This window comes from Chionomys nivalis, chromosome 17, assembly GCF_950005125.1.
Source record: "Chionomys nivalis chromosome 17, mChiNiv1.1, whole genome shotgun sequence".
Classification (NCBI taxonomy): Eukaryota; Metazoa; Chordata; class Mammalia; order Rodentia; family Cricetidae; genus Chionomys; species Chionomys nivalis.
This window is the reverse complement of record NC_080102.1, coordinates 33,983,695-33,997,689: the sequence shown is the minus strand read 5'-3', so window position 1 is coordinate 33,997,689 and position 13,995 is coordinate 33,983,695.

The following is a 13,995-nucleotide window of genomic DNA, read 5'->3' as shown; positions in this document are numbered from 1 at the left end:
GAACTCAAGACCTCTGGAAGAGCAGCCAGTGCTCTTATCCTCTGAGCCATCTCTCCAGCCCCAAGTTACTGATTTTTTTAAATGCTGATCTGTTCTTCATACTATTTTTAATTTTTTTCCTTTTTTTCCTTTTTCTTTTTCCTTCCGTCCTTCTTTCCTTCCTTTCTTTTTTTTTTTGGGGGGTTTTTTTTTTTTTGGTTTTTTTCGAGACAGGGTTTCTCTGTGGTTTTGGAGCCTGTCCTGGAACTAGCTCTGTAGACCAGGCTGGTCTCGAACTCACAGAGATCCGCCTGCCTCTGCCTCCCAAGTGCTGGGATTAAAGGCGTGCGCCACCACCGCCCGGCCTTCTTTCCTTCCTTTCTTTGTAGTTTTTCAAGACATGGTTTCTCTGTGTAGCCCTGGCTGTCCTGAAACTATCTCTCTGTAGACCAGGCTGGCCTCACAGAGATCTGGCTGCCTCTGCCTCCCAAGTACTTGGATTAAAGGTGTTTGCCATCATGTCCAGCAATTTCTCTATTTTTTAAGGTTTATTTATTTCATGTGTATGGGTGTTTTGTGTGCAAAGATGTTGCGTGTACTTCATGTGTACAGAGGCCAGAAGAGGGCATCAGATCTCCTGGGACTGCACTTACAGGTGGTTGTGAGTTGGTTGTGAGCTGGTTGTGAGTTGGTTGTGAGCTGGTTGTGAGGTGGTTGTGAGGTGGCTCTGAGTTAGTTGGTTGTGAGGTGGCTGTTAGTTGGTTGTGAGCTGACTGTGAGATAGCTGTGAGTTGGTTGTAAGCTGATTGTGAGGTGGCTGTGAGTTGGTTGTGAGGTGGTTGTGAACTGATTGTGAACTGATTGTGAGCTGGTTGTGAGTTGGTTGTGAGGTGGCTGTGAGCTGGTTGTGAGTTGTTGTAGGTGCTGGAAAGTGAAACTGGTTCTTCTGTAAGAGCAGCAAGGACTGTCAACCTCTTGCCTTAACTTAAGTGGTCATTCCAGGTCTTCTTCTCCTTCCCCTCTTCTTTAAACACCAACAAAAAGGTTTGAAGTATTACATCATGAGCCTGGTACTCTAAGACACTGTTCACTAGAAGACATCAGATCTACAGCCTGGAAAAATCAGGCCCTGCAGCCTTCCACAATTTGTCCCTGGAGAGGAAAAACTAATAGCCCCCTTCTTTGAACACACAGATCTCTGAGGGGAAGAAAAAAAAAAAAAGGGGCGAGCCTAGCCCCTAAGGAGCTGTGAAAGCCAAAATAGCCCTTGTTGGATTTCTCTGAATGCCTGGCACCATCACGCTCCCCGTGGCGGCTCTCCCTTCTCTTCTGCTTTAAGCCATCATTCATAAGGCCTAGAGTGCCCACTCTCACCTCCTACCAGGCTGCCTCTCCAGTGATGCGCTCACTTCCCAGGGCTCTCTCACCTCCAGGCCTGATCCTGGCTCCTAATAAGATCCATTCTGTAACTGGCCTCAGCTTCCTTCTCTATGATCTTACCATATCTGCCTTCTCATTATTTGTTATAGCAAGCTCCTGAGCTCCTGGAGGGACAGTCAGGGAGTAAGACATATCCAGGTGTAGATACTAATCAAAAGACAGTAGCAATTTTCTCAGTGTTAACTGCACAAACTTGTGTGTGTGTGTGTGTTTCAAGACAGGGTTTCTCTGTGTAGCCCTAGTTGTCCTGAAACTAGCTCTTGTGGACCAGGTTGGCCTCGAACTCATAGAGATCCACCTGCCGCTGCCTCCCGAATGCTGGGTTTAAAGGTGTGCACCACCACCACCCAGCATCTTTGAGTGGTTCTTTTTTTTTTTTTTTTTTTTTTTTTGGGTTTTCGAGACAGGGTTTCTCTGTGGTTTTGGAGCCTATCCTGGAACTAGCTCTGTAGACCAGGCTGGTCTCGAACTCACAGAGATCCGCCTGCCTCTGCCTCCCAAGTGCTGGGATTAAAGGCGTGCGCCACCACCGCCCGGCCTTTGAGTGGTTCTTAAATTACCTCTCAAAAGGAGATAAGTGAGGTGACTCTGGAGATGCCCTGTAAAGAATTATAAAATCTAGCTGGGTGGTGGCTCACGCCTTTAATCCCAGCACTTGGAAGGCAGAGGCAGGTGGATCTTTGTGAGTTCGAGACCAGCCTGGTCTACAAGAGCTAGTTCCAGGACAGGCTCCAAAGCTACAGAGAAACCCTGTCTCCAAAAACTAGTCTATTTGGATGCAAAGCTTCCTAGGCCTGGATGTAGAGGAGAGGACCTTGGACTTCCCACAGGGCAGGGTTCCCTGCCTTCTCTTAAGGAGGGAGGAGGAGGGAGGAGAGTGAATGGGGGAGCACGAGGGGAATGGGAGGAGGGGAGGAACTGTAAATTTTTGAATGGAAAAATAAAATAAAAGAAAAAAGAAAAAAAACAAAAATAAAAAGGAATTATAAAATCTGAGATGGCTAAAAACAGGAACACCTAGGGTTGCACAGAAAGTTTAGTATGTGTCTTCTTCCTATAAACGTGGTTTCTGGTTAAATTCTTAGAGAACTGAAGGCTTACATCTAAGAGAGGAAGCCCTGCAGCAGTTGTTAACTGAGCTGGAGTTCTCAATTCCATGCTGGGAAGAGGCTTCAGTTAGATGCCCACCTGAGGAGTTCCTTTACCCTTCTGTACCACAAGATTTCTCTTTCTTCCACCCTTCCCTTCTTCCTTCTCTCTCTCTCTCTCTCTCTCTCTCTCTCTCTCCCTCTCTCCCCCCCCCTCTCTCTCCTTCCTTCTCTCCCTCCCTTCCTTCCTTCCTTTCCCCCCCAGAGGCAGGGTTTCTCCATGTATCGCTGACTGTCCTATAACTCACTCTACAGACCAGGCTGGCCTTGAACTCAGAGATCTGCCTGCCTCTGCTTCCTGAGTTCTGGGATTAAAGACTTGTGTCACCAATGTTTGGCTTTACTGAGTTTCTATCCAGCCTCAAAATGGGGCAATATAGCTGGGTGGTGGTAGCTCACATCTTTAATCTCAGTACTTGGAAGGCAGAGTAGGTGGATCTCTGTGAGTTCTAGGCCAGCCTGGTCTACATTAGAGAGTTCCAGGACATCCAAGGCTACACCGAGAAACCCTGTCTTGAAAACCCAAAAGAAAGAAAAATCTTGGGCTGGAGAGATAGCTCAATGGTTAAGAGCACTGACTGCTCGTCCAGAGGACCAGGGTTCAATTCCCAGCGCCTACATGGTGGCTCACAACTGTCTGTGACTCCTGTTCCAGTTCCACTTTCACACAGGCAAAAACACAAGTGCCCATAAAATAAAAATGAATACAATTTTAAGGGCTGGAGAGATGGCTCAGTGGTTAAGAGTTCAATTCCCAGCAACCACATGGTGGCTCACAACCATCTGTAATGAGATCTGGTGCCCTCTTCTGGCATGCAGACATACACACAGTCAGAATATTGTATACATAATAAATAAATAAATAAATATTTTTTAAAAAATAAATAAATATAAAAATGAATACAATTTTAAAAAAGAAAAAAATCCTTCTCAGCTTAATTTTTTGCTGCTATGTATGGCATGCTACAAAATATACAGCTTTATGCCAAGAACTCCCTAAAAGGTAAGAAGCCATGCTAACAATCAAGAAACGCATGATAGCAAGATGTTATTGTTTTATATGATACAGATCTTACAGTGGGAAATAATATGGGGAAAGAGGGACGATGGGAGGGAAGCTGTTTTGTTTGTTTGTATGTTTGTTTGTTTGCAGAATGAATATAGATTAAGGAATAGTGAGAATGAACCTCTGAGAGATGGAGAGATTCCCAGGGAGCAGTTACTCCCCTGACTTATACATCCTTCATCCTGTAGAAGGGGTCTGCACATACATACACTCAGTTGTCCAATAATGTTGCTGCTGATTCGTTCTAAGTCAACCCTTAGCCCCAGCAACGCTGCAGGAGGAACACAAGGCTCGGCAGGCTTGTAGATGTGCAACCCCAGCTGCACAGACGAAGACCATAATGAGGAAAAAGTGCAGGGGGAGCCACGCCAACAGGGTGACTCCTAGGGACACGTCTGGACACCTTGGCCAGAGGGACGAGGCTAACCTTTGGAATGATTAACCACCTTGATTTGCACTCCAGAGATAATCTGCTGCCCTGAGATGAGACTCACACCTTATCTCCAGGGAGTTAATCTGCTGCCTTCCCAGAGATAAAGTGCACACAGAACTGCTTCCTGCTTCTGTCCCTTGGCATCTGTGCTGGCAGGCCATGCGACCTCTGACTTCTGGCGTTCAGGCTGAAGATTGGCCGCAAGTAAGAGGAGATAAAACTGAGACACAGTGGAGCACACAGGTCCAAAGGCTAAAAGGAGCTCACGCTAAGATTACAACAGGTACAACGCAGAGATCCAGTTTCAAAGCTGTGCGCCAAACGTGATGGCGGAGGCTGTGGAGCATGTAGAGCAGACAGATGTGTGACTAACAGAGTTATCGGAAATGTACACGTAGCACTTAACCTTAATTGAGTGGCATCTGTCATTCCTGTAGAGGAAATGACAATGGAAATCAGTTGAATTCATCAGTGGAAAACCTGTCCAGCCAGGAAACTCATCGCATGGGTAAACTGGCATAGCGATCTAAGGCTCTTTATCCTGGCTATAAAAGGCAGACACAAAAGGCTGGGCAGAATCAAGGACATACAACAAGCATGGCCTTAAAAATTATTTTCTGGCCAGGCAGTGGTGGTGCACGCCTTTAATCCCAGCATTTGGGAAGCAGAGGCAGGTGGATGTCAGTGAGTTTGAGACCAGCCTGGTCTTCAGAGTGAGTTCCAGGACAGCCAAGGCTACACAGAGAAACCCTATCTCAAAAAAAATGAAACAAAATGAATTACTTTTAGATTTATTTATTTTATTTGACACACAAGAGTATTTTACCTGCATATGTGTGTCCACCATGTGTGTACCTAGTACTTGTAGAAGCAAGAACTCTGGAACTGGCATTACAGAGAGTTGTGAGCCACTGCGTGGGTGCTGGGAACAGAACCCGGGTCCTCCAGAAGAGTAGACAGTCTTCTTAGCACTGTATGAACCATCTCCCCAGTCCCAAGAAATGACTTTATAAGGTCATTTCAAGGCTGACCTTGAGTTTATAGACATCCTCCTGCCTCTGGATCTGTCTCTTGAGTGCTGGGATTAAAGGCACCCTACACCACGCTTGGCCCTAGCCTATAGATCTTAATTAGCATCCATCTGCCCGTTGAAAAGGATTATCTTGTTTTTTTTTTCTATGTACTAGGCATATTCTTTGAGAGCTTGTTGTGATCTGTCAGTTATAGAGGGTTAAAGCTTGGCCTTTGTCATACACAGGCACAGCTGAATATAGAGAAGGGCACCCATGGGGCACCTGAGGGCATGCATAGACTGAGAGCTTAATAAGGGGCTGCACCTACAGGCTCTAGGTAGGACTGTTGGTAATCTTGTCCTCTAGGTTAGTGAAGTCTCCTGGCAAAGCGTCTCTTTAACGTATTGTTATCGTCTGTGTGTGGGTGTATGAACGGGTACTTGAGCCCTGGTACGCGGGAGGTCAGACAGCTCTGTGGAGTCCCTACTCTCCTTCCACCTTTACATGGATTCCCGGGATCCAACTCAGGTGGCCGGGCTTCAGTAGCAGATATTTTTACTCACCGAGCCCTCCCACCAGCTCCCTGGAAAAGCCTTCTAATGGATAACTTTGGGATCTGATTAGCCCCCTTCATCTCTCCATGGGATGAGGTCTGTAGCGGTCAGGATGTGCCCTGCTCCAAGGCAGTCCATAGCAAGCCAAGCAAGCTGTGGCTTTCCGGATCGTGCTGCCCCAACAGGCTCCATTTAAAAAGCCGCATTTGACTCGACTTTGAGGACCTTGCCCATCATCCAGTTCACCTGTTTGGAGCCATTGTCTGTGTGAGGGGCTAGGAGCTTAACATACCCCCTGTTGGTTTACCTAGGTAATAAGTAATAAATAATTACAGAGCTGGTCATAAAGGTGGCAAACTTCCAAAATAAATGGCTTCTCCTTCCCTCTCTTGACCCAGACATAATTCCGCTGGCTTAAAACAAAGCCCTTTTCTCCTGCTTGTAGGGCCTGAAGCTGATGTATTGACTGGCTTAGCAAGTCAGCTTAGGCAATGATGCTTACATAACCTTTGTGAGCCAAACAGTCATCTGGTCTTCAAACTGATCAACCCCAAATTAGGGGAGGAAGACCTTTCAAAGTTTTTTTGTTTTTGTTTTTTTTATAAATGGGAAGAGATAGACTGTTATTTCTTTTTTTTTATTTACTTATTTGTTATGTATACAGTGTTGACATCAGATCTCATTATAGATGGTTGTAAGTCACCATGTGGTTGCTGGGAATTGAACTCAGGACCTCTGGAAGAACAGTCAGTGCTCTTAACCGCTGAGCCATCTTTCCAGTCCTTGTTTTTGTTTTTGAGACAGGGTTTCTCTGTTTCTTTGTTTTGATTTTTTTTTTTTTTTTTTGGTTTTTCAAGACAGGGTTTCTCTGTAGGTTTGAAGCCTGCCCTGGAACTAGCTCTGTAGACCAGGCTGGCCTCGAACTCACAGAGATCCGCTTGTCTCTGCCTCCTGAGTGCTGCCCTAGCCCTTGCCTTCACCTTTAAGGCCTCTCCCACACTTCACACTTGCTGTTCAACGCTGACCCTGACAGCCAGGAGTAGTAGGAGCTTCCCCAGCAGAGCTCCAGGTCGATGTCCTTATGTCATCCTCCCGTGTCCCCCACGGTCTGGTGCTCCAGAGTTAACAGTGTTTGCCCTCATTCTAGCCTAGCACAGCCCCTTCTCCAAATTACCTGTCCTGTGGCTCAGGACGCAGTTCTTATCTAATGGATCTCCTGGGTCTTGAGAGCAGTTTATAGACAGATACAGCATTTATTTTTCATTCTGTTTCCTCTGGGAGTGAAGTGAGAGATTTGAAATCATTCCTTAAGGCTGCAAGAAGTCGCCAGGCAGTGGTGGTGCACGCCTTTAATCCCAGCACTTGGGAGGCAGAGGCAGGCGGACCTCTGTGAGTTCGAGACCAGCCTGGTCTACAAGAGCTAGTTCCAGGACAGGCTTCAAAACCACAGAGAAACCCTGTCTCGAAAAAAACAAAAAAACAACAACAACAAAAAAAAGACAGGGAGCTGGGGAGGAAGCTGTCACTGCTGTGAGTCAGGCTGCCTTGGGTCACAGTCCTAGGGGACCTGACATTCATGGCAAAACACCAATGCACATAAAATAAAAATATAAAAGTTAATTTTAAAAAACCATGCAATTTAAAAACTAATAAACAAAAAAAAGAGAGAGTGAACAGTGGTGCCACTGTGAGAAATCACCTCCCAGGGTGAGAATGGGCAGCAGCCAGAGAGACCATTGGGTCACCACAGATAAACTGAGATAGGTTCGCACAGTACTTAGGGAAGACACAACGATCTGTCCTGTTCTTTATCAGGAAGCCTCTGACCAGAGAATAATCTTAACCTTCAGGAAGCTCAGAAGGTCACATTTCCACTCGGCTCCCACAGCCTCAGCACCTGACTTTATCAGCTGCTAATTATCAGGGAGGAGTGGAACCTCCACACAGTAACACTAGGTTGTTCTAGACGAACAACAGGATGCTCTGGGGGACTGTGGGGGACCCAGAGACCCCAGAGTGCCCTTCTACCCTCAGTGGGTTAGGCTGCTGCTTTCTAGTTGCACCAAAGAAAATCTCCCCCAAGGAGCTGGCAAGATGGCTCAAAGGGTAAAGATACTTGCCACCAATCCTAATGACCTTAGTTCAATTCCTGTGACCCGTGTGGTAGAAGGAGAGGACAGACTCCTGGAAGTCTCTTGCTTGCACATGTAATGCATACACCATATCATGTGTGTGCACACACATGCACACCTTCACACACACAAGGTAAGTAAGTAAATAAAATAAAAATATCTTGGCTAGGCAGTGGCATTGCAAGCTTTTAATCCCAGCACTTGGGAGGTTGAGGCTGGCAGATCTCTGAGTTTGAGGCCAGCCTGATCTATAGAGCAAGTTCCAGGAGGACACACGCAAAAAAAAAAAAAAAAAAACAAAAAAACAAAAACCTGTCTCGCCTCCCCCCCGCAAATTTTTAAAGGGAGAACCCTTCCCCATTCCAAGAAACCACAACACCCATCTCAGTTGAGTAAGAGAAATACAACTCCTTCTGCTTCCCCAGGATGACTTCCTACCACTAAGCCTGTACGATGACTTAGCGACTCCAGTTTCAGGATGTCTGTCAACTCCCCTTCTGGCTTCTGTGTGCACCAGGCACGCACACAGCACACACACACACACGAAGGCAAAGCATTCATACATATAAATTAAAAATTAATAAGTCTTTATAAAAAAATCAAATTAACCAAACAAATAAACAAAAAAGCTAGATCAGGCCAGGTGTAGTGGTGCAAATCTTCAATCCCAACTCTCAAAAGGCAGAAGCAGGTGGATGTTTGTGAGTTCCAGGCCAGCCAGAGTCACATGGTGAGACCCTGTCTCAGACAAACAGACAAATGACTAGATCAGGAACTCTAGAATCCCTTCCATACTTTTTTTTTTTTAAATATTTATTTATTATGTATACAATCTTCTGTCTGTGTGTATGCCTGAAGGCCAGAAGAGGGCGCCAGACCTCTTTACAGATGGTTGTGAGCCACCATGTGGTTGCTGGGAATTGAACTCAGGACCTTTGGAAGAGCAGGCAATGCTCTTAACCGCTGAGCCATCTCTCCAGCCCCCCTTCCATACTTTTTAAACACAGCTTTCAAGACAGGGTTTTTCTGTGTATGTAGCCCGGACTGTCCTGGAACTTGCTTTGTAGATCAGGCTGACCTTAAAGTCACAGATACCCACCTGCCTCTTCCTTTTGAGTGCTGGGATTAAAGGCATGTGCCACCACTGCCCGGTAATTTCAAGGTCTTTAATGACTAAGCAGAGACCCTGAAAGTCAGAAAAGACAAATTGGAGAAGCAAAGAGATTACAGATTCCCTATAGGGCCACGCTAATTACCTGTTTCCTCAGGAAATTCTAGAGCGCCATCTCGTGGCCACCCCAGTTCAGTGGGAGGGCACTAACCCAGCCTTTTGGGGGCGGCTGATATTTCTGCTGAGAGAGCCCAAAGCGACTGACCCTCTTCTGGAGCCAAGTCCAGGCACCAAAGTGGGAATCCCTTGGAATCCATAATGTCCTTTCTCTCATGCAAGGAAAGGCCAGCTCATTTCTGAGGGCCACACACAGGTTGGACCTGAAAAAGCCCCAATGTCCCTGACTATTCCTGGACCATAAGGAGCCCAGTAACGCTGGGGGTCCCTCTACCTCTAGTACTGATAAGACCCTGAGGCTGTGAGTTCTTCTACAGTCCCCTTCTCCCTAGATGTTACAACGATTCAAAGTTACATTCTTGTTTTGTTTTTCAAAACAGGGTTTCTCTGTGTAGCCCTGGCGGTCCTAGAACTCACTCTGTAGACCAGGCTGGTCTCGAACCCACAGAGATCGCCTGCCTCTGCCTCCTGAGTGCTGGGATTAAAAGTGTGGGCCACCACTGTTTTTCTGGATTTTTGTTTTGTTTTGCTTTATTCTTTTAAGGTCTGGTGTGACTGTCTCATTCCCTTACTAGCCAGGGAAAACTAACATGTCAAAACCACTTCAGAGCCAGTTAAGGCCATCTCTCTAGCCCTTGTCTCCATCCCCACCCCCTTTTTGAGACAAGCATTTCACTGTTTAACCCTGGATGAAAACCAGATTGGCCTCTGTTTCCCAAGAGCTGGGATTAAAGTTCTGTGCCATTGTTGGCTGTTTTCTTTCTTTCTTTTTCCCTTTCCTTTCCTTTCCTTTTTTTTTTTTTTTAACAGTCTTGCTATGTAGAAGTAATGAGTCTCACTATTCAGCTCCAAAATAACAACATGGAGACTTCTTATTAATTATGAAAGTTCAGCTAGCTTAGGCTTGTTCCACTAGCTCTTCTAACTTAAATTAACCCATTTATATGAATATATGTTTTGCTTCATGACCAATCACAATACATTTTAACACAATGCACAGATATCCACAACATGTAGACCTGGTTGAGCTCAAACCACTGCCCAGCTAATAAATAAATCTTAAAGCATTATCCTACCTGATAAGTAAAACAGCAGCTCTGCCGGCACAAGAAATCCAATTAGGTCAAATCAAATCAAATGGAGACCATGCAGACCCGAAAACCACATGTTTCTCTTCTAGGAGGCCACTTAAATACCCTGTGGGCATGGTCCTGACTCCTGGCATGCTGGGAGCCCAGAGCAATGCAACTCCCAGGCCAGGGCCTGGGGGCTACACTCCCAACTTAACACCACCCCTTCAAAAACTGGCTTTCTGTGGATATAAAGTTTTTCTTTCAAAGGGCCAGATCTTCCTACAAAATATCCACTTCCGGAAATTTATAGCAACCACAGTTACCTTTCTGGTCACTTCAAGGTTTTCATTGTCACTAACTGCAGATCTCTAAGTCACAAAGTAATTTAGGAACTTCTTGAGCATGGCAGGATTTTAAAAGCACCCTGGGGCTGGAGTGATGGCTCAGAGGTTAGGAGCATTGCCTGCTCTTACAGAGGTCCTGAGTTCAATTCCCAGCAACCACATGGTGGCTCACAACCATCTGTAATGAGGTCTGGTGCCCTCTTCTGGCCAGCAGACATACGTACATACAGAATATTGTATACATAATAAATAAATAAAAATTAAAAAAAAAAGCACCCTGGTTTCCTAACTTGGAATAACAACTAAACACAAAAGTCAGAGAATGCTATTGTGACTTGCACTTGTAGAGGCCTTGAGTGGACCAGGGGAGGAGCTGATGGATCAGAGGCACGTGAGTCCGTCTGTCTTTCCATGCATTCACTCTCCCTAATCTTACTAAACCTTTATATTTGCACATGCGCAAAGGGAACACTGCTTTATCTCAAATGTTGGAGCTCTTCCAATGCAGGTCATCTTCTTGTCTGTCCATAGATCTGGTGGCGCAGGTCGCTCACTCCCTCTTTAAGGCACTGACGTCTGTAGCTTTCTTGGATGGAGAGGCCACCCCTCCAGACGCCCATAAAAGTAATAAAAAAATTTGCTAAAGACAAACACTACCTCTGCTTCCCATGTGCTGAGGTTAAAAGTGTGGACCACTATGCCCAGCTTTAATTTTCTTTACTTTTGAAATTGCATCTTAACTTATTTTGTATGGGGGAATATGTGTCATAGGGGAACATGGGGAAGTCGGAGGGCAATCTGTGGGATTCATTCTCTCCTAACTTTGTGGGTCCCAGGGACTGAACTTAAGTCCTTGGTGAGGAGTTTCTTGTTTTTTGTTTGTTTGTTTTTGTTTTTCAAGACAGGGTTTCTCTGTGGTTTTGGATCCTGTCCTGGAACTAGCTCTTGTAGACCAGGCTGGTCTCGAACTCACAGAGATCTGCCTGCCTCTGCCTCCCGAGTGCTGGGATTAAAGGCGTGCGCCACCACCGCCCTGCAGTGAGGAGTTTATCTACTGAGCCATCTCTCCAGCACAAAGACACACACATAATTTAATTTTCTTGTTTCATTTATTTTGATTTCATGTGGGTTTTTTGTTGTTTTTGGCTTGCATATATGTGTGAGGATATTGGATCCTTTGGAACTGGAGTTACAGACAGTTCTGAGCTGTTGTGTGGGTGTTGGGAATTGAACCCAGGTCCTCTGGAAGAGCAGCCAGTGCTCTTAACCACCAAATCATCTCTCCAGCCCAATTTTCTTTTTCCATTCAGTGTATTTATTTATTATGTATACTGTGTTCCTCCTGCATGTATACCTGCATGCCAGAACAGGGCACCAGATCTCATTATAAATGGTTGTGAGTCACCACGTGATTGCTGGGAATTGAACTCAGATCCTTTGGAAGAGCAACCAGTGCTCTTCTGAGACATCTCTCCAGTTCAATTTCTTGTTTTTTGTTTTGCTTTTGAGACAGGGTTTCTCTGTGTAGCCTTGGCTGCCCCAGAACTAGCTCTGCAGACCAGGCTGGCCTTGACCTCACAGAAATCTGGCAGTTTCTGCCTCCCAAGTACTGGGAGTAAAGGTGTGCACCAACACTGCCAGGCTTGCTGTTTTTGTGTTACAGCCCTGGCTGTCCTGGAACTCTCTTTGTAGACCATACTGGCCTTAAAAATCACAGAGATCCACCTGTCTCTGCCTTCCAAGTGCTGGGAATAAAGGCATGAGCTACCACTGCCTGGCTTGCTTTTGTGTTTTTGAGACAGGGACTCTCTCTACAAAGCCCTGGTTGGCCTGGAACTTGATATGTAGATCAGGCTGGCATTGAAATCTGCCTTCTGAGGGACAGCATTAATGGTGGGCGTCATCATACCTGGAGTTTTTTTTTAAAGATGTTTTTATTTTCTGTGTGAGTACTGAACTGTACCATGTATGTACCACACGTGTGACTGTTGACTGGTGCCCATGAAGGTCAGAAGAGAGTATTGGATCACCCAGGACTAGAGTTGCAGACATCTGATAGAGACTCACCTGTCTCCACCTCTTACCTCATCACAGACATGGTGGGCTACAGATGCAGCCTATCACATCCAGATTTTCACGGGTTCTAGGGATTTGAACTCAGGTCTTCATGCTTGTATGATGTGTTAGTTGGATTTCTACTGACGTGATAAAACACGGTTACAAGCAGTTTGGGGAGAAGAGGGTTTATTTCATCTTCCAGCTTATAGTCCATCATCCAGAGAAGTCAGGGTGAGAAGCTGGAGGCAGGAACTGAAGCAGAGGCTATGGAGGATCATTGCTCATTGGCTAGCTCCTCATGGCTTGCTCTGCCTGTTTTCTCACCATCATTCAGGACTACCTGCTCAGGAGTGACAGCACCCAAAGTGGGCTGATCTCTCCCACATCAACCATCAATCAGGAGACTGCCCTGTGTCAGTCTGGTGACATAATTTTCTCAATTGAGATTCCTTCTTCTCAAATGGCTCTGGCTTGTGCCAAGTTGAAAAAATATTCACAAGAGCTATACCCACCAGGCCTTCTCCCCAGCCTGTGCTGTGCAACAACATGCCTGGTTCCTTGCTTTCTCTTTCATCTCTGAAATTGTGTGTTATGTCTGTCCGTCTATGTGCTATGTCTGTTTGTGTATGTGTCATGCCTCTGTCTGTCTGTATATGTGTATGGGTGTGCATTCAGAAGCCAGAGTAGGACATTTAGTATCTCCTATCACTGTCTTATTTCCACTGCCACTGATAAAATGAACTAAGGAAAGGGGCTGGAGAGATGTCTCAGCAGCTAAGAGCACTGGCTGATGGCTCTCGCTTTTACTCTTAATCCCAGCACTTGGAAGAGAGGCAGGTGGATCTCTGTGAGTTCAAGGCCAACTTGGTCTATAAAGTGAGTTCTAGGACAGCCAGAGCTGTTATACAGAGAAACCCTGTCTCAAAACCAAACAAGAAAGAAAGAAAGAAAGAAAGAAAGAAAGGAAGGAAGGAAGGAAGGAAGGAAGGAAGGAAGGAAGGAAGAAAGAAAGAAAGAAAGAAAGAAAGAAAGAAAGAAAGAAAGAAAGAAAGAAAGAAAGAGAAAAGCACTGGTTGCTCTTTCAGAGGACCTGGACTCAATTCCCAGCACGCACACGGCAGCTCACAGTGGTCTGTAAGGTGTGTAACTCTAGTTCCAGCTGATCTGATACCTTCACACAGACATACATGCACATAAAATAAGATTAAACAAATCATTTTAAAACCTTAGTTAAAGAGCTGGGCAGATACCAGTAATTCCAGCACTTGGGAGGCAGAGGTAGGAAGAGGCAGGAAGCCAGTTTAAGGCCTTCCTGTGCTACACAGTAAGACCCATTTTTTTTTTTTTTTTTTTTTTTTGAGACAGCGTTCTTTTGTGTAGCCCGGGCTGTCCTGGAATTCATGCTGTAGACCAGGCCTCCCCCAAACAGGGCTAGGATTAAAGGTGTTCAGTTGGCCACCAGCCCAG